Consider the following 26,831-nt stretch of genomic DNA (forward strand, 5'->3'; position numbering starts at 1 on the left):
CAACTATCAAAAGGCATGAGATGCCGTGAAGTGCAGAGACATGGACTGAAGCCTGCCAAAATCGATCCCCATTGAAATCCTGGAAACAGAAAAGAAGGACTTACAAACACTCTGAAATAGAGATAAGAACAAAGAAAATGCAATTAAAAAAAAAAAGGGGGGGAAATTTAGCAGCTCCAAGAAAATGGCCTGGGAGGAAATGAGGTGCAGTGCTAAAAGTAACCACACAGATGCTGCAAAAGCAGGGGGAAAAAGGCGAGGAGGAAGACACAACTTGGAGGGGAAGATATCAGGGATATGGCATGGATACTTAAAAAACCCAAAATCATTTTTGCCAAAGTGAAAACCATGAAAAGGCATGGCATGCCATGAATTGTAGGGACATGCACCAAAGCATTCCCAATTCATCCCCATTGAAATCACAAGATTTCGTTTCCCTTCCCGAAAGGAAATTTCATGCAAAAGTAGGGGAAAAAGTCAAGGAGGAAGACACAACTTAGAGGGGAAGATATGAGGGGCATGGCATGGATACTTTAAAAAAAAAAAAAAATCTTCCCCACAGTCAAAGCCATCAAAGAAAGGCCATATGCCATCAAAAGAAAGGCCATTTGCCATCGGGTGCAGGCACGTGCACCAAAGCTTGCCAAAATTGATCCCTGCTGAAGGCCAAAACAGTAAAGAAGGACTTCAAACACTCTGGAATGGAGATACCATCAAAGAAATTGCAATTGGAGCAGAAAAAAAAGAAAATTGGGAAATTTGGGAAATTTAGTGACTACAAGAAAATGGACAGGGATTATATCAGGTGCAGTGCAAAGGACCAAAAGAGGCCAAAACTAAGCACACAGATGTTCCAAAAGCGGGGGAAAAAGTCAAGGAGGAAGACACAACTTGGAGGGGACAATATGAGGGACATGGCATGGATACCTTAAAAAAAAAATAAAAACAGAACAAAAAACGTCTTTCCCAAAGTCAAAGCCAATGGAGATACCATCCAGGGATCTGCAATAGAAAAAAAAAAAAAAGAAATGTGGAAATATGGTCTAGGTGGAACGAGGTGCAGTGCAAAGGAGCAAAACATGCCAAAACTAACTGCCCAGATGCTGCAAAAGCTGCAGAAGAAGGCAAGGAGCACAGCTTTGAGGGGACATTATGAGAGACATGGCATGGATACTGAAAAAAATCTTTGTCAATATGACAACCATCAAAAGGCATGGTATGCAATGAAGTGCAGGATTATGGACCAAAATTGATCCCCATTAAAATAGTAAAATTTCGTTTCCCTTCCTGAAAGTAAGATGTTTTGCAAAGGTTTTCTTTTCTTTTTTTCATTATCTATGTCATGTCTCTGTCCGGAAGTTTTCCTTTTCCTTCTGAAAAGGAAATTAAATTACCCTAGGAGTAAATACTGTCTAATGTCTTTCTTAATGATCCAGATAAGGCACATATTTTACTCAGGAGCTTTGTTAACAAACCTGGAATGAGGGGTAGATAAACTAGATGGATGTGCCATCCAGAGGATTCTCAAGAGGTTGGAGAAATAGAAAAAGAGGAACCTCACAAAGCTCAAGCAGAGGGGAAATCATTGGAAACTAGGTTCCAGGAAGACTCTGTAATCTCTGTCCTTGGATGTTGTCAAGAATTGAGTGTAGAGAAATCTGAAAAACTGTGTCTTACCCTGCTTTGGACTGGAGGTGTGACTTGAGACCTGCATTACAACTTGTATTCTTCTCTGAATGGTCAAAGATATGAACTATGCAGCCTTCCCTAATTTAAAGGAAGGTAGAATTTGTCTTGATTTAAATATGGGGATTTTTGTATTGTGATGTTTTCACATGGGGAAGTTTAACCCATAGTTGTTTTAAGAGCACTGCCAGGCCAGAAGGAAAAAAATAACAACATTTAGACATATTTTGCAATAATACTTGAAACCCGGCTGGCTAATACTTGCCATCATTTTGAGAAGGAGAGAAAGTGGTAGTTAATATTCCAGGACAAAAAAAAACCTAGAAAGAACTCTTTATATATGACTGTAATGTAACCTCAGGATCTTCTCTTACATCTGTTATTAAAATATGTTCTACTGGAAAAGCTAAAAATTGCTAATGCCTGACTCAGTTTAGGTCAACAGATACATTTAGTTTCATTTGTTTTGTATCCTCATCTCATATTTACTATTTATCTACTACTCAGATAAGGCTAAGATCTTGGAAAGGATTAGGAAAAAATCAGGAATAACTTGAATGTTTTCCAGGAAACAATAATTATGTCATTTATGGCCACTCTTTTTAAGTTTGAATATGCCATGTGTTTAAGAAAAGCAATGCTAAGAGACTGGACAATCTGATTAAGAAACCTTTCACACAAGGGTGATGGGATGAGGGAGCTGACAACTCACAAAAAAATGAAGAAATAATGCGCCATGTTTTCAAGCAAGGGAAGAAAGGTGATGTGGTCATGAAATGCCTTATAGACAACAAAACAGGGGAGAAATCCCACTCTAAGCGTATGCACACAAATGAAGAGGTGCTAAGTGAACGGCATAAGGGAAAGCTCTTAGTATTTTCCTGAAAAATCAGCATCACTGAGTGCTTCTCTGATGTGCCTGTACACTAATGCACAGAGAATGGGATACACAGGAAGGAACTAGAGGTCCACATAAAGGTTCAGGGCAGATATAGTTAGGATCATAGAGATGTGTTGTGATAGCTCACACACATGGAGTACTGCAGTGAAGAATTACAGGCATGGATTTGGATATGGATAGAGGGTAGGTGTTCTGTTTGATATTATATTTACATACAAAAATGATCTTTTGAGGAATGTAAAGGTTTGAAGGCAGCTTTGGTTGCTGTGATCATAAGATGGTGGCATACAGGATCCTGGGAGAAGGGAACAAGGCAAACAGTAGTGTCACAATTCTGGATAACAGGGCAGCAGACTCTGACCTGGTCAAAGTTCTTCTTGCAGGAATCTATGGGAGATCATCCTGGAGACAGGAGGGATCACCTAATTCTTTCCAATATCACATTATTCTATCTCAAGAATGGTCCATCCCTATGAGCAGAAAATAAAGCCAAGGAGGCAGGAGGCCTGCAGATGAACAAGAATGTCCTGACAAAACTCAAGTTTTGTTTGATAAGGACAAGAATGTGTATGGAAGTTGAACAACAGCTTAGACTTTCTAAAAGCAAAATACTGCCTTATCAAGCTGATAGCCTTTTGTAATGAAATGACTGAGTCAGTGGATAAGGAGATATTTATATTGACTTTAGCAAGGCTTTCATCACTGTCTACTTTAATATCCCCATTGACGAACTGATAAAATACAGGCTGGACAAGTGGACAGTGAGGCAAAATGAAAACGGGATGTACTGTTGGGGTTAAGCAGTTGTAGTTAGCAGCATGAACTTGGCCTGGAAAGTAGTCACCATTGGTGTACCCTAGGGGCAAGTACTGTTCTATGTCATCATCAATAATCAGAATAAAGGGACACTTTACACTCAGCAGCTTTGCAAACAAAACTGGAAGGAGGGGCAGATAGACTAGATGGATGTGCCATCCAGAGGAATCTCAAGAGGTTGGAGAAATGGAAAAACAGGAACCTCACAAAAGTGGAATTTCAAGAAACAGAAAACAGGAACCTCAAGAAAAGTGGAATTTCAAGTTCTTAAGGAAAGCTTCCTTTTCTCTCCATAGAAATTACACTGCTTTTCTTAAATCTCAAAAATGTACTTGAATGAACAGCCTATAGGTTATACATTTAAAAGCTCTGGAAATATGTTTCTTTCTTATGTGGACAAGATGCATGGATCTCCTGTACTTGGGAGGAATAATTCCATGCACCAATTCACGTTTGGATTTCTAGAGGCTGCAAAGCAGCTCTGATGGGAGAGCCTAAGAGGACAATGAGATGGCCACAAGCCAGCAGTGCACCCTTGTGGCAAAGAAAGCAATCAGAAATCCTCACTGGAGTGAAAACAATTAGCAATGTTAGGTACAAACAATGAATGTATCTAACACTTCTAACTAGCTATTAAAGATCTATGTTAAAACTATTAAACAGAATAATTTCATAATGATCATATGATAATTTCATAATAATCAAAATTAATTTGATGCTTTTAAATTTAAAAAAATCAGAGCACAGCATCTTTTCTTAAAACCCAATATATCAAAACCAATAATACTTCAAGAATAAAAAGACTTCCTCTAACAGATAATCTAATCTTCATCTTTAAATCCTGCTAAATTAATATTTTCTAAAATTTGTTACCACTCTGACATTCTAATTGTTATCAGTTATTCATCTAATCTGTTGTATTCATGGTCTAGTCACCTTTTCTCTAGAATTATCACCAGCTAAAAATGGTTCCTAATGTCAAGGGAAAGTCTGCTAACTCCCACAACAACTTTTGTAATTCCGTGCACTCTTCTTTGTTATTTTCAAATACCAATCCCGTTGTCCTTGCTGGAAAGCTGCTCTTTTGTTCATGTGAGATGATGTAAGGTCTTAAAATATTGGAAATTGCTAATTACTAATAGGTGGGTTCTACATGTTAATGTATTGCACTACAAACCAGCCCCTATTAATGTTTCTCTGGGGGTCTTTTGTGTGTGAGACAATAAGATATAGACACTTATGATAGCCATTGAATTTGTCCATAATTCTATAAATCAAAAGGGATGCACAAATGCATACATATGCATTTAATAACTTCATAATAGCATCTCTAATAAAACAGGAAAATTACATTTACTATCCCTATGCTGATGTTTTGTGAAAGACAAAACATACAATTTAGGAAATTTACTTGAAAAGACTAGAAACTGGGAGGAAACAAAATTAAAGAGAAAGCAAATACATTAGTTAAATATTTAGGTTTAAAATCCAAATTTAATGTCCAAAGAAGGGCAAGTGCAGCCAGAGAAGGGCAAAAAAGCTGCTGAAGGATCTGGATAACAAGACTTATGAGGAGCAGCTGAGGGAGCTGCGGCTGTTTAGCCTGGAGAAAAGAAGGCTCAAGGGTGACCTTATTGTTCTCTACAACTGCCTAAAAGGAGATTGTTGTGAGGTATGGATTGGTTAATTCTTCCAAGTAAGTGACAGGACAAGAAGAGATGGCCTTAAGTCGAACTAAGAGAGATTTAAATTGGATATTAGGAAAGAATTTCTTCATTGTAAGGGTTGTCAAACACTGAAACAGGCTGCCCAAGTAAGTGATTGATTCACCATCCCTGGAGATATTTAAAATATATGTAGATGTGGCACTGGACATGGTTTACTCCTGGACTAGACAGTGCTGGGTTAATGGTTTAACTCACCAGTCTTTTCCAACCTAAATGATTCCATGGTTCTAAAATCTATATTACATACTAAAAAATAAAGTCATTGGTATGTCATGTACTTTCCAATGTTGCATTTCATTCTTGGTACCCAAAGATACCATAGTTCTTCTTAATGTAAATGACAAGAAACACTATGGTAATTCTGTCAATCCAAAGAGTTTTTTCCAAGTGTTGTCCTGCTGTTTAAGAATCGAGCACACTTGCCCTTTTTTTTTCAAGTTTTCTGATTCGAACTCCTGTTTCAGATCAGAGGCTGAGTTACTTACTATTAGACTGAAGACTAAGCATTTTGCTTCTTATCTGATTTGTCTTCTACTATATTGTGTTCTCGGTGCAATAGGAAGAACTTAATTCCCAGGACTTTTAATTTGTCATGTTCTTCTGAAGAAATGAGTGAAGTTTCCAGCTCTTGTCTTGTAACACTTGTTCTAAGTGTTCAATTATACAGATTTTAACTGATAATATTGCATAAAATTGTTTTAGCAGTCTGAAGTGTTAGAACCACTGGTTGCCTTTTTATGTTGAGGTATTTGTTTCTAAAAATACTTTACAAAAGAGGAAGGAGGTTAGATAATTATCTCTAGGCCATTTTTGCCAAACCAACTGCCCACAGATTACAATGAAACCTGAAACCTGCAATTTGTGTTTTCTTTGAACTGTTGTGTGTATTACCTATTTTATATTGTGGGTATAAAAATTATATTAGTCACATATTAAACAAATATACATTAATGATTATTTTATAAAGTTTGATAAAAAATGAATCTAACTCCTAAGTATGTTACTGTTATGAACAATGTGTTCTAATATATAAGAATAGTGAGATTAAAATATCCTTTCCACCTATTTAACAACTTAGTTGTGAACTAAATAACATATTCATTATTTGTTAGTGGTTTGTTATTATTTATATATAACAATTTGATTATTTAAGTTGAAGAAGAGCACAGAATATAATTCTTCTGCATGCATAATGATATCCAATTATTTTTCTTTTAGAAATACATTTTTTCTGAACTTGCTTTCTTTGAAAAACAGAAGTACCCTCCATCCTTCATCAAAACCTTTCCATTTAGTTCTTTCACTGCTCAGAACTAGATGGAACATTTAAAATTTTAGCAGACATGTTTATTGAAAGATTAATAATTTTCACATTCTATCTATTGAATTCTAGCTGCATTAAGACTCCTGAGAGTCCTATCAGTATTGCTTTTGAATACTTTCTTTTTCCTATAGCTGTAACAAGTTTGATGCAAATTTTGTTCTTCAGTGAAGATTTTTGCAGGGTTATGTCATGAACAACACAAATTAAATGTCTTTAAATGCATTTTAATTTTTAAATTAATACTTTGGGGTAGTTGAAAAGTCTGTTTCTTATGAAAGTCAAATACACATGAAATGAAGATAGAAAAAGAAAAGAAATTAAAACCTCAGCATTTATGATTTTTCAAAGGTGACAATGAAAAACATCTTTGATGTAACTGACATTAGATTTAGTTTGGGTACCCAGGAAAGGAAATCTGAAATAATAACTTCAGCATCTAAGTACAAACTAAATATTTTAATTCCTCACAGAAACTTTTATTAAATTCTAAACCAAAACTCCCTAATTATGAAATTTGTGGAGACTGAAAAAGATAATGACAGAATCTGTGTCAGGTCCAGACTAGTTACTCCTAACTGCTTTTATAGTTGGAGAAAATAACATCCTGACTGGCTAATTGAGTGACTGAATTTGCCTGTGTTTGAGAGCCTTTATTTATTATTCTGAATCCAGATCTGACTTCCTTTGCTGTTTCTTCATTATTACAAGGATGAAAAATCAAAATAAGTTTCTTAAATGTCTATTGTTTGAAAGAAAAGTGCATTAAAAGCTTACTGTAATAATAAATACACATTACCAGAAAACAGTGATTCTTACAAAAAACTTTCAGTGAAATTATTATTCTGAACTGGACTAATGAAAAAGCAGTAGTTTAACAATCTGTGAAGATATATTAAAAACCCCAGACATACATGGAATTCCTACAGCTTTTTATCCTCCCTTTGTGCTGAAAGCCAAATTCACAAATAGTTATTGAAAAGATCCATGGACACTGGCTATTGAGTTTCAAGCAGCAGTCAGTAACTTGGATGCTATACATAGAAACTGAAGAAGGTCATTGTTAGTACTCCCCTGTGTTACCCACATAATATATCACTTATATTTTCAGAACCGAGAATTTTAAAATCTCCCCCTTGTTGTTTTCCTATCTCTGCACAAATGTTTTAGCTCTCCTGGTTGGGGTAGCTCTGCCCCAGCTGCTGCTGGAACACTTATCCATGCACCTCACAGCAGCTGACAAGCAGCTGAGCACAAACACAGCACATGTCACTCAGAGCTCACCTGGTCTGGCAGCTTGTAGATAAGCACTTCTGAATCCTCTGAAAACCTACAGGAAAATGTTGTTTATCTTTTCCATATGAGTAAAGAATACCTAGAAACGCTTCTTTTTTGATGTAATATTACACGTAATTACGAAGCTGTGTTATCACTTTTGCAGCTTGATTTTTTTTTACCTTGTTCCAATTCTATTTATTTGTTTAAATTAAGAGTTGACTTGTTGAGTTATGGCATAATATTTTACACTTTGTGAATTTAACAACACTCAGGCTCCACTGTTGTACCTACTCATGCACAAGGTGTGAATTATAGCTTCATTACTCACACTCTGTCATCTCTCATTGTTTAAGCATTATGTTGAGGTCAAACAGAAAGATGAATTTGTTTTAAGTTTTGCTCCTGTCAGTTAAAACTCACTTTGAATGTTCCACAGTAATACCTTGTCATCAAAAGAATAAATTATTTAAGAACAAGCAATTCCTAATATATTTTAGAAGTTCACATCTGTTGGCACAGAAGTCCAAGATCATACAATCATAGAGTAATGTGGGTTGGAAGGGACCTTAAAGATCATCAAGTTGCAGTCCCCTGCCATGGGCAGGGAGACCTTCCTCTAGATAAAAGACTGCATTCATCCTCACTGAGCGTGGTCCATTCACTGACATTTCAGCTGTCCAGACAGGCTGTTGTCTTTGGTAACCTATCTGAATGATAACACTAAGAAAATAATATCATAATTCCCTGAGTGAGGGATGATCATGGACTCTAACTCTCTGTTCTGAAAGAAGCCCAAGTAACTTGGAGAAAATATTTGAAAGCCTTTTTGTGATTACATGTTTATCTATTGGAAAAATATTTAAATTGTAACTGATTTTTTCCAGAAAAACGATGTGGAAATTTTTCCACAAACACTGTGTGGTATATTACTATTTTTTTTTTCTTTGCTGATGTTGTTTTTCAGCATTGCTGCTCTGAATATGAAAGTTCTGTGCTTGTCTTCTACAATCATTGCAAATCTAATTGCTCCTATAATATATTTTCAAAAACTGATAAAACCTCCTTGGCTAGAAAGAAGCAATTATCATCCATTCTGTTGGAATTGTTTTAATACACAATTGAGAAACCTAGCAACTTAACACAGGAAGAAATTAAAATCTTTAAAGTGTACATGATTTTAAAACCTTCCTATCAAGATTGGAAGAAGGAATGTTTCCAATTATGCCAAGGACTTAGAGCCTTCACTCTTAAATTAAAATAAAAAGTTTCTAATAATTCAGGAAATAAACACTATTAAAATCTTGCATAATTTCCCTCATAAATATATATCACGATAATTTTATATGCCTTGAAAATGTTAAAAATTTCTTTGTTAATGTATATACTTTATTTTGAAATGCTTTCTGACTGTTATGAAAATAGATTATGAAAACATTAGTTTCCCTTTAAGTTTGACGCTATTTTGTAGGAAGGGGTATTTTATTTCACTTTTTTTTTTTTGGGTGGTTTTTTTTTTTAGAAGCTTGGTATAACTATGAAATTAGAGACATAATTAAAAGACTGTTTTCTACAGGCTCTCTAGATTTCAAAATCAGGCAACAAATTGCACAAGAAAAAGTAGTTTTGCATTTTGGTTGTTTTTTTTTTTCTCCTGGGATGCACCTGAACTGATATCATCACATGTTAAAGCATTTAGTTCCACTCCAGTGGTTAGATGGCTCATCTCATGTTTGAAAACAAATCATGCTCATTGGGTCATTGTAACTTTCTCCTGTGTTTGAGATCCTTGCACAACCATAATTTTTTTTGAAGTCCAGAATCTGTGCTCTACTACTCTCTTTCTTCCATCCCTCAAGGTCTTGATTTCCAGTGTTTTGTGGTCACTACTGCCTGGACTGCCACTCTGTCATACCCCAACACGTTTTTCCTTGAACAGTAGCACCCAGTGGTACACATGGAGTAATGATGGGACCTCTTGGATATCAGTAACCTCGTTTTTACATCATAGGGTTTATGTCCAGTGCTTGACCTCCACGTACCTCTTGTTCAAACGGTGTTCAATCTTACCATATCTTGCTTGCTGCAAGGACACTGAAATGGGAGACAGTATTTCAGTAGGAATATTTCCTCTGGAATGTAAAGAGGCCAAATTGTTTTTTTTTCCTTTTGTATTATCCACTATATATATGTCTGTACAAAGATTTCCTTAGGCCCTTTCACTGCAGTATTGTGCTAAAAGCTCATGCTGATTAGCCACAATGACCCCTAAATCCTTCTATGAATCATTAATTTCCAAGACAAAGTGTTCTTATTGATTAATAATCATCCTGCATCTTTCCTTGTGTTTAGTTTTATAGTAACTGAAATACTGGAGCTTCTGTTTGGCTGAAATTGAAGACAGGAAGTTTTTAATTACCCTAAATTCACTTCTGATTTTATTTGACCTAATTATATGAATCTCTGATTTACAGTTACCAAGCCACATTTTCAGCTAGTGTAAATCAAAGTGACTTGCTGTTTACCTCAAGTAATGATCCATTCCACACACTGTAGTGCCTTAAATGAAGCACAGACATCTATATGATATGCATTATTGACTACTTTACACTTAATAAATTAAGATTAATATTAAACATTATATTGCATAAAAAAGTGAGCTCACAACAATTTGGAAAAAATGAGGAGGAATCAGATGTCCTAATTAAAATGATTTTTTGAATCAAAACATTGAATACTCTGAGAGTTGACATTGGCACAGGGACATTGTTCCTCTGAGGCTTCCCTTCTCTATTTCAGTGAATCCACCTTCTCCTTACTCCTATAAATAAATATACATGTTTGATAAGTTTTTGTCTTTCCTAGAATTTTCCTGTGAGTTTTCTGTTCTCAGTTAGAAGGCAGCATAAATACATTTTCCTCAGTGTGTGGGACAAATTCAACTAAGTAACTGTAACCATATAATGACTGTATGAATACAATAGCCCTTAAAACTCATTCTTAAAAGAACATGTAAAAAATTAAAAGTTTGAGTTGGAAGGGACTTTAAAAATCATCTGGTTTCAAGGCACCACTGTTAGCAACACCTTCCACAGTTTGTTCAAAGCCCTATCCAACCTGGCCTTGCACACTTCTTCTCTGGGTAACCTGTTCCAGTGTTGCATTGCTGACAGTAAAGAATGTCTCCTTTATATCTCATCTAAATTTACCCTCTCTCTGATTGAAGCCATTTCCTCTTCTCCTATCACCACAAGTCCTTGTACTGAGCCAGTCCCTTGTATTGAGCCCATCCCTCACTGGCTTTCCTGAATGGCCACTTCAGGTACTGGAAGGTGCTATAAAGTCTGTCCAGAGCCGTCTCCAAGCTGAACAGCTCTGGTTCTCTCAGCCTGTCTCCACAGGAGAGGTGCTCCAGCCCTCTGATCATGTTCATGTTCCTCCTCTGGACTTCAGCAGACCCAAGTGCTTCTTATGTTGGAGCCAACCAGAGCTGGGCATGGGACACCAGGTGGGGTCTCATGAGAGATGGGCTGAGGGGGAGAATCAGCTCTTTTTACTTTCCTGTCACAGTTCTTTTGATGCACAGATGATACAGTTGGCTTTCTGGGCTGTGAGTACACATTGCTAGGTCATGTTGGACTTTTAAGATGACACTCAATTTGGTGAACAAGAGGAAACGAGAGGTTATTCGTGAACCAGATTCTGGCTGAATGTATTTTTTGTCCTCTACAAAACTGAATGAAAGCTTCCTGTTCCACCATGAAGAGAACAAAAGGAAGCAGATTGGCAGGAAGTCTTTAGCATAGTCAGAGCACTGCTGTATTGCTGAAGGAGTAAGTGCATGAGACACGGGGTGAAATGAGACATATGAGATGTATGAGATGAAAGGTGGAAGAAATGTTGGCAAAGAAACACATCTTGGTACAGTTCATCCTCTGTATTTGTGGATGGAGTGTCCTGTCAGATCCTGAGCCAAAACCATATGGAGGATGCAGGTAAGACTTATTACCGTAGCCTGTTTTTTTAAATATATGTGTTTGGAGGCACAGAGAGAAAGAGTAAAGAAATCCTAGCTCCTGCTATGTCTTACCCAGTAGTCTCCCATTTTTTTGCTTCTGCTGTGCAGCAGCTCAGATTTGATCCTTTATAATATTGATGAGCTAACAAAAGTGTGTCTGATTTTCTGCAGTTCCCCCAATGCCTAACAAATGACATCACCTTTATTCCCCTCTCTCAGAGAATATGCTGTTGTTGACCTAAAGCCTCATGTTTTTATGAGCCTGATTAGACCTTTACAAATAACTAGGGAGAACCCATGGCATTAAAGCCAGTGGTTCTGTTTGCAAAGAGAATGTAGTAGTCTACTGTCTACTTACCCTCCTGCATGGTGCAGATTTTCACTGAATTAATTCTGTACAATATATCATTAAACATTGCCCTATAGAGGTCAAATGCCTTTACAGTATTTAAACAATTTTATGTAGCAATATTATATTCAGACAATCACCATTCAACTCCAACTTACATTTGTATCCTTCCAAACTTTTCCATCATTTTTCCTGAATTTAGACCACTTCACTTTTCCTTTCTTACTCTGCCAAAAATTGCCTCAAATGCAATTTTTCTGTGCAGCCAAAGTAGTTGTTTTGCCATGTAGATCTATATACATCACAGGAAATTGAGAAGTTGCTCCTGTATTTCAAGGAGAAAAGCTTTTGCTCACTGACCTGCAAATGCTACAGAAAAATCTATTTTAAATTGAATGTTGATCCAAATAAGAAAGGACTGTACCACATTACATGAAAAAAGAAGTACTCATCTTCCAATTATTCTTTGCTAAAGTCAATCATCTTGCTTTCTGTGATGGTGCAGCAAACACAAAAAGCAGTTGACAATCTTGTTACCATGGAATTAGGGCAAAATTATTGCAACAGCTATATTGTTAAATCCTGACCTTTCTGTTACAGGGTAGGACTATTTTCTCATCATAGGTAAAATGCTAGGGATAAGAAGACCCTGTTCCTTATTAGGTCTCCTGTTATGGACACAACTAATAATAAAGAATTAAGAAATCGACACACCACTTTCACAATAAAAGTAACTGCTTCCTCATGTCAGACTGGTCAGGGCATGTTGCAGTAATGTGCCATGTGGGCCACTTTTCTGCTCTTCCAAGCAGGAACAGAATGTTTTGTTACACCTTTTGCCGATTAGAGCACACAGAGAAAGTGGTGGTCACAGAGCATAAAATACCTCCTGTATCAATATACTGTCCTGCTTAAGGCCTTGTTTCACAAATGAAGCATTTTTTCCTCATGTCTTTTTTTGTGAAGATAGATATGACACTGATAAATGTTTTCCTGTCTTCATCACAGCATTGGTGGAACAGAATACAAGACAATGTTATATCATGCTTGATTAATTTGAAAAAGGACATTTTAAAGGGCTTATGGTCATTTTATCACATGTCAAAATTCTTGATTAAAAAAATGATTTTTTGCAAATTCATTTGTAGTTCACAGCAGAAGCCTCCACTCCTCACTTTGCATGAGTCATAGATGACTGAAAGGACAACCTATGTAGGTGTAGAAACCAACAGATCTTGCTGTCCTGGCACCTGGATAGACAGTGCTGCTTGATCTATTCTAAAACAAGTAACGCGGATCAAATATCAGATCAAAATGTCAGAATCCTTATATTTCATATTGTCTGTGGGAACGGCAATTGAAAATGCAGTAATACAAAGATTAACAGAAGCTAAAAGTTTTGAAAAGAATAAAGGAAAAAAGTCCTACACATCAAATGTATTTGCTGGAGCTTATCCAGCTCTGCTAAGCCTTCCTCTGTTTTCTTTCACAAAATTGCCCTGACTATCCAACCAAGGAACAATCCTGAATTTGAAGCATGCAATCATGCACAAACACTTTCCAAAGTACTGTCAAAAGAGATGTTTACTGACACAGTCTTAGGGAAAAAAAAGTTTCCAGGTGTGTTTAGTGAATGTGTGTTTGTATATTTTAAGTCAGTAACTGCTTCAGAGACACCAGCTGGGAGAAATAGGCTTCACTACAGTCAGTGGAACCAGGATTTCAGGATGAGGGAATAAAAGCTAAAGCTGTAACTGCTGGGGAATAGATGTAGCCTGCATTTAATAATCTATTTTTATTTTCTATACACAACTTTTTTCAGTCATCTTTATTGTCATGTGCAACCTCAAGCTTCTAGACAGACTCATTTTAATTAAGATATCAAGACATGGATATACTCTAAATCACAAAAGCAAGCAAGTTGATTCAAAAGATGTAATGCTTTATTTGGGAATGCATATAGCAGTTCTGTTTTAGGTACTTACAGTACCTAGTGATCACAAACACGTTCTTTAAGATTTACAGACCTGTTCATTTTGAAAGCTGTTTAATTACAAGAAAACTTGCAACACTATGCTAAGAACAGTTCCCAATAACATCCTTCCTAGGGCCTTTTTTTGTCTTTCATTTGTAGTGGGTAACTAGCTTAAATGGAAGTTTAACAGATATGTTACACACCATAACTGAAAAATTAATTCAGTGCTAAATCGTATAGAATCCCAAGTTAGATGAATTACAAGCTAGATAGTAAAGACATAAATATGTACCCTCATAAATTTATGGGGAGGATTATTTTTAGTAACTGTCATTCTTTTTCCCATGCAATCATTCATAACCATAAGCAGTCATAAATATTAACCAGATTTTTTCAAATCCAGTTCAAGAGTTTAGATGCTTGCATTGCGACATGTCTGGGACAAGACCTGATTTTTATGGCATAACTTTTTGGCACTTCATAGAAAATTTGCTCTTATAAGTAGTTTTGAGCTGACATATTCAAAGGGTATTTTTGGAATTCTTAGAAACTGAATAATCATACAACAGAACCATGGAATCATATAGGCTAGAAAAGACCTTTAAGGTAATTGACTCTGTGATGTTAACCCAGCACTGCCAAGTCCACCACTAAATAATGTACCCAAGGGCCACATCTACATGTCTTCTAAATACCTCTGGGGCTGGTGACTCAATGTCCCTGGGCATTTATTTCCTCCCATCCTGATGCCTACTTCACAGAATCACTGCATTTAACTGAGCCTGCTGACAGTACAGTACAATGACATATTGGATGTTATATTCATAAGAATTTATGTAGAAAACTTCAAGGTAAAGTGTTTAAAGACCATTCTACTTATGTGAAAAGTGTGAAAGAAAAATGTATTTCTGAATGCTTCAAAAGCAAAAAGTAGCTCTGTTCTGGTTTTGGCAGTACTTCTATAACTTGGGGAGCCAGAACATCACAAGTATTGTCTAGGCCATAAGAATTCCACAGAATTTTGGAAGACTCCTTTTGCTTTTTATTTCTTTCCATTGTTGAGTGTTAAGAAATTCCTGACACAGAATGTAGCGAATATTTTCAACTTCAGCCCTTGTCAGCTCTTCAAGAGTTCTGCCTTCTTGTTTCAGAAAATGAATATACACAATGTTTTCATTTGTCTGTTTGACAAATACTCCCGACTGCTCAATAACTTATCTTTGAAATTAACCTGTCAGAGTAATCATGACACAAATATAATGATGAAACATTACTCTGCTTTAAAGATGAATTTCTGCAACAGTAATAACTGGCCCCTGGGGTGTTACTGATTGATGAAGCCATACTTCAATAGAAATTGAACTAATTTATGTGCAGCTCTACAAGAAAAATCTGCATATTCTATGTGAAGATTCATTTGGCTAACCATGAAAAAAATCATGAAGGTTGTAGACTTTGATTTGTGTTTGTTCAAGAGACATGATAAGATGATGTATATATTAATCTGGAATACAATAAAAATATACATGCATATATATATATCTATATCCTGTTTCTGCATTGTACATTATTTCTTTGCAATGTCCCACATTAAGATAAGAACTTATTTAGCTTTGAAAATATGGCAGCTATTTATTAAACTAAAATTGGTTTTTATAAACCAACAAATTTTACATAGTGAAGAAATATAAACACATACTACCTAATTCAAACCCAGATCTGTACTTTTTCTAATTGAATGTTAACAACCTGTAAAGTTAATCCCAATATTCCTTGCCTGATTGAGAAAGTACAGGTGTGACCATGGTCACAGGGGTTTTCAGTTGAAGGAAGAGACGAGAATGTTGACTCCATGTTCAGAAGGCTTGATTTATTATTTTATGATATATATATATATTACATTATGACTATACTAAAAAGAAAAAGAAGAACAGGGTTTTTTCAGATGCTAACTAAGCTAAGAATAGAAAAGAATGATAGCAAAGGCATCTCTCTGTCCAAGATAGCTCGGTCCTTGATTGGCCATTAATTATACACATACAATGTGTATAATGGGCCAATCATCACAGGTGGACCTGTTGCATTCCACAGCAGCAGATTACGATTGTTTATATTCTGTCTCTGAGGCCCCTCAGCTTCTCAGAAGGAAAAATCCTAAAGAAAGGATTTTTAGTGAAAAGATATCTGTGACAGTACAGGAATGATAATAATTATTGCACATAATAGCAGCTGTATGCCTTTACATTTTTGACTTCTTGTGATATGGCACAAATTTTGCACCATATTAGAAGAAATGCAACTAGGACACAAGGTCTTAAAATAACTCAGTGAAGCTGAGCTTTCAAAAGATGTTCCTTCCTAAAACTAGAAGTGAAAATTTACAGATTTTTAACTCATGTAGTATAATGATATCTAGTAAATTTCTTTGTGGTTTTCTTTTTTCATTTGGCTTGGTTTGGATTGGTTCTGAGGGACTGCATCATTGTTGTTGATTTTACAATTCCTTGTAATATAAGCCTGTCTGCTAGGGTAGGAATCTATAAATAGCTAATTTGATAGACAAGAAAGAGCTGTTATGAGCCATGCCTTGGTCTCAATAACTACTTAGATAACGTTTCAGCTGGTATGAAGGGGTCTGAATGGCTTTCTCTGTTACAGAAGCTTGTACTGTAAGACCTGCATATCTTGCCGTGATACTTTCATTCACCATTTTGCTCTTCACACCCTGGGTTTCATCAGATGGCTTAGATAAATTATTGGCTTAAGATGCCGTTGTGTGACAATGCAGGTGTTCTATGGGGATAATACAGAATGAGTGTTTTAATGTCATTGCCCTGTCTTGGAATCATACAGCCTCTGTTTCTTTCATTAATAAGCTGTAAAGTGACAAACTGTTTCCTGAAACTACCTAAATCTGTACACAGGGCACACTGATTTCACCACCACTTCCCTCCCCCAGCCAAAAAAAAAAAAATCATTTACAAGTTGTTTCTTGTATACATATACATACATATGTATATATAATATATGCACGGAATTCAAAAGCAAAGGTTTTCCTATGGGTAGGATGTTCATGTAGGTGAGCTATTACCACATTGATGTACATGTGAAACTAAATGTCAAATATAAAACAGATGTATTTCCAACTCTGTTTTACAAAAAACATAAGACTTTTTAAATTGGTAGGTTTTGTTTAAGTTGGTTCATATTTTTTGTGGAATTGCTGAGAAAATGAAAAGACCCCTTAGCAGGATTTATTGAACAAAGTTCAGTAAAGGTCATCCAATCAGTGGCTAAAAATCTCACCATCTACTTGAATTTATCCAGGAGCTCATCTCAGTTGCTCCTTTATAATATGTAATTCAGTGGGAACACTGTGTACAGAATTACCTGACTGTTTTCTATTTTACTCTAATGCTTTTGAAAGAAGCTATAATTTTCTGAGGAGAAGCAGCATATATTATGTTTCCTGTAATTGCTATCACCAGCTTTTAAGAATCACAAATGACCTTTTTTCCCTTTGATCAAAAGAATTTGAAATACTCTGAGTCTTCAAACTAAAATTCTCTTCATTTCAGACTGTGTATTTTTTTGAGTAACTTCGTCCATCAACATATATTAAGGAAAAATCTGATTATTTTTTGGGGATGAGATGGGCTTTTTTTATTTTGGTTTTGGGCATACAATCACCTTTGTTTTTATATCATAACCATTTCACAGAATTTAGGGACAAAATAATTGAGGAAAAAGGTTGCCCTTTCTTATTTTAAGAAGTAAGCCACTGTGCATGTAGCTCAATCAAATACTTCTAGTGCAAATTGTTCACATATAGACACGCACAATATCAGACAAGCTATATATCAGTTTAATAGAAAAAGCTAATACTATATAATACATCACTATTTTTTAAATATTTCCATTCACATCTCCAGTGAACTCGCTGACTTACAGACATGGATGGTAACTGAATTCATACACAATTTGCAAAAGGTTCCTTCAAGTTTCTTCAATAGGATTTTAAAAATCACAGGTTTAAAACTTTCCTCAGTAGTCTCACAATTTTACTGCCAAATTTATGACCCTCATAACCCCTGCCAGAAATGAAGCCTCACACAGCCACTCACTTTCTTCCCTGCAGTGTAATGGGGGAGGCAATTGGAAGGGCAAAGTTGCAAGACAAGTTGTGGGTTGAGATAATGAGAGTTTAATAGGTAAAGCAAAGCTGTGCATGCAACCAAAGCAAAAGTGGGAATTCGTTCACCTGCCTGCCCATGGGAAGGGGTGTTCAGCCCTCTCCAGGAAAGCCAGGTTCCATCGTGCATGATGGCAGCTTAGGAACATCCCCCACTTCCGTCTCCTTCTCCCAGCTCTGAGCATGATAACCCATGGTCTGGATTATAGTGTGGGTCAGCTGTCCTGGGTCTTTGCTCTTCCAAATCCTTGTGCATCCCCAGACTCCTTGCTGGTGGGTCAGGGCAAGCAGCATAAAAGGCCTTGATTCTCTGTAGGCACTTCTCAGAATTAGCTGAAACATCCCTGCATTATCAACACCATTTCCAGCACAAATCCAAAATATACCCCCACCCTAGCTACTATAGAGAAAATTATGTATTATATATTTTCCTCTATAGCTACCATAGAGAAAAGCCCAAACCACCACAACACATAAAAAAATTACTATTTTCAATTTGTGTTTGTCTTTAATATTCTATGTCAGCCCTCCTTAAGCACATTTTTCTGAACAGATAATAGCAGATAACACAGATGCATACTAAAATCTTTCTGTTTCTCTGACTCAGGAAATAGGTTTTCTTCCACAAAGCCATTTGTTACACACGTCTTTGTGAAAATTACACTTGAAAATCCAGCAAAACATGTTTCCCTAAACTATTGCAGGATTAGACTCTTTCCACATCACAGTTTTTCCATGTTCCATTTAGCACAGCTCTGTGTCAGCTGAGGAACAAGGGAAGGACACTGCCTCTTCAAGGATCTTCTCTCATTCTGGAGCCCTGCCTGGGATGATTATGGACAAAATCTCTGCCTCCCTCTTTATATGTAGTCTGGATGTGCCTTTTTCTACAGAATGTAGAACCTCTGCAGGACCTGGGATTTCCCTTGAGTGCAATGTGAGGATGAGTGGATGAAAAGCTTGTGTTTCTTGTGGTTTTCTCCCTGCTTCTGTGCAGCATTACAAAGGTTCATCTTGTCCTTAATCTGGTAGTCATGGGGCACTTTTTTCTATGGTCTTTAGATAGGCACTATAACTGTTTTAGAGACTGAGAAGTTTAAACTATGCCACTTTTTGGTATAAATAAATAATAAGCAACCACCTAAATTGGGACAAAATATTGTTTCCAACATAGAAATATAACTTTGTTCAAGCTGGAACTTGCACTATCTTGCTCAATGTGCTTCCTGTGATGGGCTGACTTTGCCTGAAAAGTGGCTTCTTTCACACAACTGAAGAGGGTTTTGGCAGCTCTATGATCTGGATACAGCCTGCTCCAATCTGTCTGCCAGATCACACTATGAAATCTGAGACAGAAACTTAAATTAGTATCACAAAAAAAATGTTAGTATTAAAAAAGGACATTGCACATCCTCATATTCCAGCCTGCATGGGAAGCTGAGATTACACAAAGATACATATATTTCTGTTATGCTCAAGATTTTAAGGTACTCTTCTCTGTAAACAGAATCTAGAATAGAAAAAGGGACTTGTCCCTAATGAAACCTTGACCCATGCTCAAGCAAAAAAAAAAAAAAAAAGACATAAAAACTTCTTTATTCAAAACTGCATTTGAAAAGTATAAATGTGCAAAAAACTGCTCACTGCTGCATAAAAAAAAGTAAAAAATACAGAGCATGCAGATATTTTTGGGAGCATAAGTCAAACACTAGGCTGCCCAAGGTCAGGAATATATTTTCACTCTGTTCAGTTGCATATTACAGAATTTTCTTTACCTGTCTCAAAAGCATTGGATGCTACCTATTTTTCAAAATAGCAAACTACACCAACTGAAGTATTGGTTTAAGCTAAAAAGGCACTTCTGCAAATTCTGCAGACTGGCAAGTTTTGCCTTACATCAGAGGTATGACTTTCTCAAACAAGCAGCACAATAAGAGCAGAAATACATCCTGGCATTTGCCTACATAGCTGCAGATTGCAGTGACCTATATTTGTCTTCTGGAACCAATTCTCAGTAGCCTCTGTAATGATCAAAATTGATGGTTTAAAGGTGTGGATCACTGGAAGTAATAAAACATGATGTTTCCCTTGTATTTCAGCTTTGAAATGGTTGAGAATTTGTGGCACGTAGCCACCAAAAATACATCATAATAATTTTCTGAATTTAATGACTTGTGGTTATGTAATCCCTCAAATATGCCAGTAGCAATCTTTTTAAAACTGATTGATTTTGACCCATGGCTTTCTCTATGGTTTCTTCTATATAAAACAGCACTTTAAAATGTTCTTCAACTTGATCTTTATGGTATACATTTTATTTTCATTTCCAATTGCCATTTCTTTTAAAATGGCAGGCACTTATTTAGTATCTTGCAAGATTGACTCTTGGGAACAAAAGTCACTGTGATGTGCTTCTGCACTGACATGTCTTAGTGTGATTCCTAAGCCAAGCAGCAGAGCCACAAGAGAGAGCTGGGCTAATTAATATTAAAGTAGTTGTGTATCTGTCCTTTATCTCACTTTGTGACTACACATCTCATGTACTTCCCTTCGTCTTAAAATTATCCCCAAAAAAGCTCCCACAAAAGACTTTGACATTGAATGCACAGTTGGGAGGACCATGCAAACTGCACTAACTCATACGTTGTGTGTCCAGAAACATACGAGCCCGTAGCCACACTCTAAGCACTGTGGGCTATGGCAAATTTTAACCCAGATTTGACCCAAATTCTTCTCCTACACATCTCAAATGTCTCAGATTCCCAGGAGAGACCCTTCATTTTGTACTAGTTATCCTGTCTCTTGGCAAACAATTGCAATACAAACCTACAGTCCCTAACTGAAGAGTCATAACAATACCCAGCATGCTGCACAGGTCTGAAGGTATCAGTAGTCTCCTCATGGAATTGATTTTAGTATGAGTGCTCAGCCATCTTTTGCAGAAACAATTAATGCACTTGTAAAACAGAAGAGAAAGGTCCAGAAGGAGAAAGTGGACCAGAATCACCCAGACTATGGAATCAGTTTTTTCATAAGTCTAGGTTTTCACTATGTCCCCAGAGTTTTATTTATTCTTATTCTCAACAGCAAAATTAATTTCCAGCATGACTGGGTACTGTGTTCTGTGGCTCCTGGCAGTGTTCTGCAAGAAGATGCATGAACAGCTAGGAAGCACATGATGGGATGTGGTGCTTGAGGGTGAGAAGCACTGCTCACCAGGTCTCCAGGGCTGATAAGGGTTGGTCTTTCTATGATATTGTGTATATGCAAACATAAAGCAAGGGGACACTGTTGTCAGAGAATTAAATGCGACTTGAGACAGAGACACTAACTGAAGAATGGGGACTATTATTTACGTGCGAGACCAGAAGTGTATTGGACCACTAAAACAAAAGCTGGAGGAGTACATCCATGCAAAATATGACCTGTGCCAAATACAACTGATACAGCACAGTAGTTATACATGAGAGAGCCTAGAATATTAAGATACTTCTTATATTCAGGAAAGAATTTTTCCCAGTTCTTGGTAGACATAATTTTTGCATTTTTGAGCAATTATGAGGAATGGATTTCCTCATTTTTAGTTGCATTAATTTTTAAAATCCCTGTCTGTCTTTTATACAAAACTTGTTTTATCTTAGCAGTACCAACTAGCACAAGGAAGTTTTTAATGTATTACATAATGCACATATCATGGACTGGATTTGTTCATTTTGCTACATAAAAGAGCCTGTTGCACACAATAAAAACCTGGAAATAGGATTCTGTATCTGCAGCTACAGTGTCTAATATATCTTTCAAGGTTTTCTTGTTGGAACCTTTTTAAGGGAAGGGTACATGTTTAATAGTCAAACATAGTCTACAAACCAGGCCCTCCTGATGACCAAATGTATGGAAAAAGCTCAGTCGATGCTAAAGACCCCAAGCTGGGCAGTGGGTCTGGCTGCAAATATAATTCCTGAAAATTTAACAGTGAATTATTTATTTTAAACAGAAATGTAACCTTCATTCTGCAAATTACAAACCTACCAAATTAGATCTGCCATATTTTCCCATTCTCTTGCAAACCCTTACAAATATTCATGTTGCCTGATGCTGTTACAAGTCAATATCTCTCTAGAAAGTATTTTTATTTTTATTAGAGTCATTTATTCCTATATGTTCCCTTGCAGTGCTTTCCACCTGTTGGGAACCATAGTACTTCTAATTCTGACTAGATAAGATCCTTCCATGCAAATCAGCTCTAGATATGTCAGCCCTCTGAATCTGAGCTGAACATTTGTTTAATTAAGTTTAAGTCTGCATGAGGAGCTACAGCTTTAAACCTAGCATGAAAAAGAAAAAGCCTTTTGAATCCTCCAGCATCAGCTATTATCTAAGACAAGCTCCAACCCACTGGAAACTGTTGTCATCTTATTGCAAAAGCTCCATACCTTCTCGATGACTTCTCATGGGCATCTCTCCTCACAGCCCAGACTCCTTCTTCACAGCACAACCAACTCCCTTCTCTACCAGCTACCCCACTCTTTTGTAGCACTCATCTTTATTGGACACAGCTGTGGCCTATTAAGGGCAGGGCTGTCCCTAATCTTTGGTGATTAGTACAGCTGCAACTCCTCAGGGGTGAGACTACCTTCTGCACTATTCTCTTACATTCTATCCCTTCACAGGAAGCTCCCATGTTACTATGACCCATTCCCTTTCTTTTGTGAACAGAAAGACAGCAAACTGAGCCATAAAACTCTCTCTTATTTAAAATCCTTCTATTTGATCAAATAGAAATGTGATGTTATAAAATGGGCACTGAAGAGGGGCGGCACCCATAATTTATACTTTGAATAAAGTGATGGGAGACTGGCCTGTTATCTGTTTTGTACTTTAGAGTGAAGGACCTATGCATTTCAGAGTGAAGGAACTATACAATTTCAATATTTGAGTCACAAATATTTTATTCAAAAATTGCAGATTTGTGAAAATAAGCTTGAAACTTAAAACTGACATTTTTGGCTCATCTCAGGCAGCAGGCCATGTAATTATGGAGACTTGAGTGATGATTAGAAGATGACATAACAATTACTTCCATGGTTTTAAATTTACCTACACCTGGAAGAGAATTCAGTAGTGATAACATAACAGCTCTTCACAGTAAGAAATGCATTACCACAAGGCAGTTCATACATATTAATATTTCTTAGCAAAAACAATATTATTTTTTGACATCAGGCAGTGGCAAGTTACTCATGACACTTACTACTTCTTACAGAACCTACTTTAAACCAAAATGATTAACAATGCCATCAATAATACCTTGCATGGTAGTATCATATTGTGGCAGTTTCAATACCGTGCTTCAAACGGGGAAAGTGTTTAGGAAAATGTAAATTATCATCTAATTTTTATTCCAACTCTCTCTGTTTTTCCCTCCTGCCTGTCAAAAAATATAAAGCACCAAAGAAGAAGCAAATGCACAGCAATATTGATTCTGTCAATATATGCAAAGCAGTAATGAAATCTGTGTTAATTTGTGGTAATATTGATATATGGTTTGGGATACCTTTGGGCTAGAGGCAATCATCTTCCTCCTGGTTTCAATCTGCAGCACCTTCATTGCAAAGATAGGATCTGAATGTGGGCCTTAGGGAAAAGGCAGCAAGACTCTGAATCTACTGATAAAGGGTCGGCTGGAATTTGTATGTTTGTATATGACATCTTCAATCTGTCATATACACTGTTACTATAACTTCTGACTTGCTTTAGAGACTTTTTATATCATCTGGCTGTTACTGTATTGGGATATTTTTTGTTCCAAGCTATTAACCAGGTTTTAAAAATACCTCAAACTTTGGAAAATGGTGCACAGAGGTGCACATAAACATAGATGTTTGTCAGCTACCTATGAAGTTTCAGACCCTCAAGGGACATGGAAGTGTTTTGGGAGACCTCTTGATTTTGGCCAAGAGAGGTAAAAGTTCTTTTGCTGAATCTCAATCCTGAGTCCCAGTGGGACCCAGAAGCCAAATAGCTCCTTTCATAGAACATTTCAGTAAGGGTGTGTGGAAGGAAAGAGTCTGCTCTTTTAAAGTACTTGATCAAGGACATTTTCCAATGCAGCAAGAGAGAAGTAAAAGCCATAAACAAGGAGGACATAGAGAGCCACAATTCATATTAATTGATGGGCTTTCAAGAAATTAAGGGTGCAACTTTCGGGAAGCTCAGCCTGAACTTTGTAACTGGTAAGAGTGTAAACCAGGAGAATCCCAAACTGGGGTGTGAGAATCTATATGGAACTGTACAAATCTATAAGGAATACACAAGGAGAAGAAGGAGCCAGGAAGAACAAATAGGGTGGTAGACATAAAGGTACAAAATGTACAGTTCTGTGTAAAACGGAGCCAGTCAGTGTGCTTGTCTGACTGAGTCCTGCACCTGATCACTGCCCTCTGTCCTATCTTTTTAAAAAATCTTTTTCTGTAATATCTGTCAGCATAATCCCACTCTATCCTCTGTGTTTGCATGTTGCAAAGACTTGGTGCCAGCTACCAGTGGGACCTGTATGTGTGCAAGTGAAAATTGCTGCCAGATCCTGGAGCCAGACCAGGATGGGGGTGTCCCTGACCTGTGGTGTCCCTGTGGGAAGCAAGTGGGGTCTCAGTGTCGATGACTGGAATGAGTGGGTTCTTTAACCTCCACCTGTGGGGGGAGAACAATGCAGGTCCCAAAACCAGCTACTGGGGGGGGCAGGTGTGAGTAGATGAGGGGATCTGTGCCAATGGCTGAAACAAGACCTGAGGATACAGTCTGTGTTCTAGGTGCCAGCTGCTGGGGAAAAAGAGTACCTGTATCTTTCCCAGACCAGGTGGGCAGTGGGGTGTGTGTGTGAATGCATATTAGCTGGGAAACCTCAGCCTGGACCAGCTGATGAGCAGTGAGGCCTTGGGTTGATGCTCCAGTCCTTTTTTGTATTTAGACCCAAAATGTTTATCCTACAATTTCTCCTCTGAACATATCACAAAATAGTTCTTATTCTTTAACTGATGCCTGGACTACTGCAATTGTCCTCACAGCCTGCTCAGTCCTATTCAGATTACCTCTCCCTTAAAGGAATGGAAATTATTTCATATTTTTATTATATGAATGAGCACACATGTCAACTCATTTTTCTTTAATTGCAGCCTGTCTTTGGCTGAATGGATTGTTTGTGACTCACAGGAGTCTTGTGCTTTATGTTTCAGAAGCTCAGAATTCTCCCACTTCCCCAGCAAAGATCACTGACCTACATATCAGTTTCTTTGCCTTCCAACTAGAGTATGGAAAATGCCAAGTTTCTCACTGTTTATAGAGCATCCAGCAAACTAAGTCCTGTGCATTAAATACTCTTCTGGTGGTTTGACACAACACAATTAGACAGTAATAGTAATAACAAAAATAAATTCTAACATAATTTTTAGGTTTCCTTTGGTTAAACAATTTAATATCTATTCCATTTTTATCAAAATTAACAGGACCCTATAAAAAGAATATTCAAATGCATTTTAAAAATCCAAACACTAAATGATGCATTGCACTGATTTACTTTTACTTTTTCTGATACTTTTAAAAATAACACATAAGTACATTTACTACATTGTACTTACTCTTTCATTTTCATACATTTTTCATGTTTTAAAAATCCTCTTGTGCCAAACACACTGAAATAATTTTAGATGTTTCCCACTTCTCTTACATAAGATCTAAACATCACATTTTATACAGTCAATTTAACTTACTGCACATTATCTCAACCAATAGAACGTTAAAAGCAATGTGCTTCATGGGATACAAAAAAGGAAAAAAAGGGTTCTAATAATTTTAAATTTTTATATCTACAGAAATCACCATACCACAATCTTTTCTTAAAAATGGAAAGCACTTAATTCCCTAGAATCTTGTCAAAGGCTTTTTCTGACCTCCAATCACAATTCTTTCATATTTTGAAGTTTTATTCCTTTCAGTCAGACTACAGAAATCCTCTTGTCTCTCTTCAGTATAATTGCATAACGTTAATGGGAAATTTTAATCCTCTTTATCATCACAGTTACCATTTAATTTAATAGACATGAGAATTATCAGTTGTATTATTACTATTATTATTGTAGTTCTCGAAAGTCCCATTTCAGACCTAATACTTATGTTCATATATATATGCTCATGTCCACAAATGTTTACAATCTAAACCAATAACCAGACATTTGATTCAACTTGACAGATGTAGTAAGAAACCACTGCTTTCCTCATTACAAAATTTTAGTATAAGGTCCACTCTGGTATCCCCACCATACTTCAGCTTAGAGGGCTGGTTCAAAATAGCTCAGGAAAGCACTACAAATTATCAATTCAGGATCAACAGCACATCTTTACACAGAGGAATAGTCAAGTCTTTTACATCATGTTTAGCATGCAAAATAGGTGATATTCAGCAATTCACAGTGAGCTTCAGGATGGAAACCCCATAATAGGTATTAAGGATGTTCATATAGGTATAGATAAAACAAAAATTTAACTTCACTAAAACATCCATCAAAATCTAAGAGA

The sequence above is a fragment of the Molothrus aeneus genome, chromosome 5, assembly GCF_037042795.1.
Source record: "Molothrus aeneus isolate 106 chromosome 5, BPBGC_Maene_1.0, whole genome shotgun sequence".
In the NCBI taxonomy this organism is placed as follows: Eukaryota; Metazoa; Chordata; class Aves; order Passeriformes; family Icteridae; genus Molothrus; species Molothrus aeneus.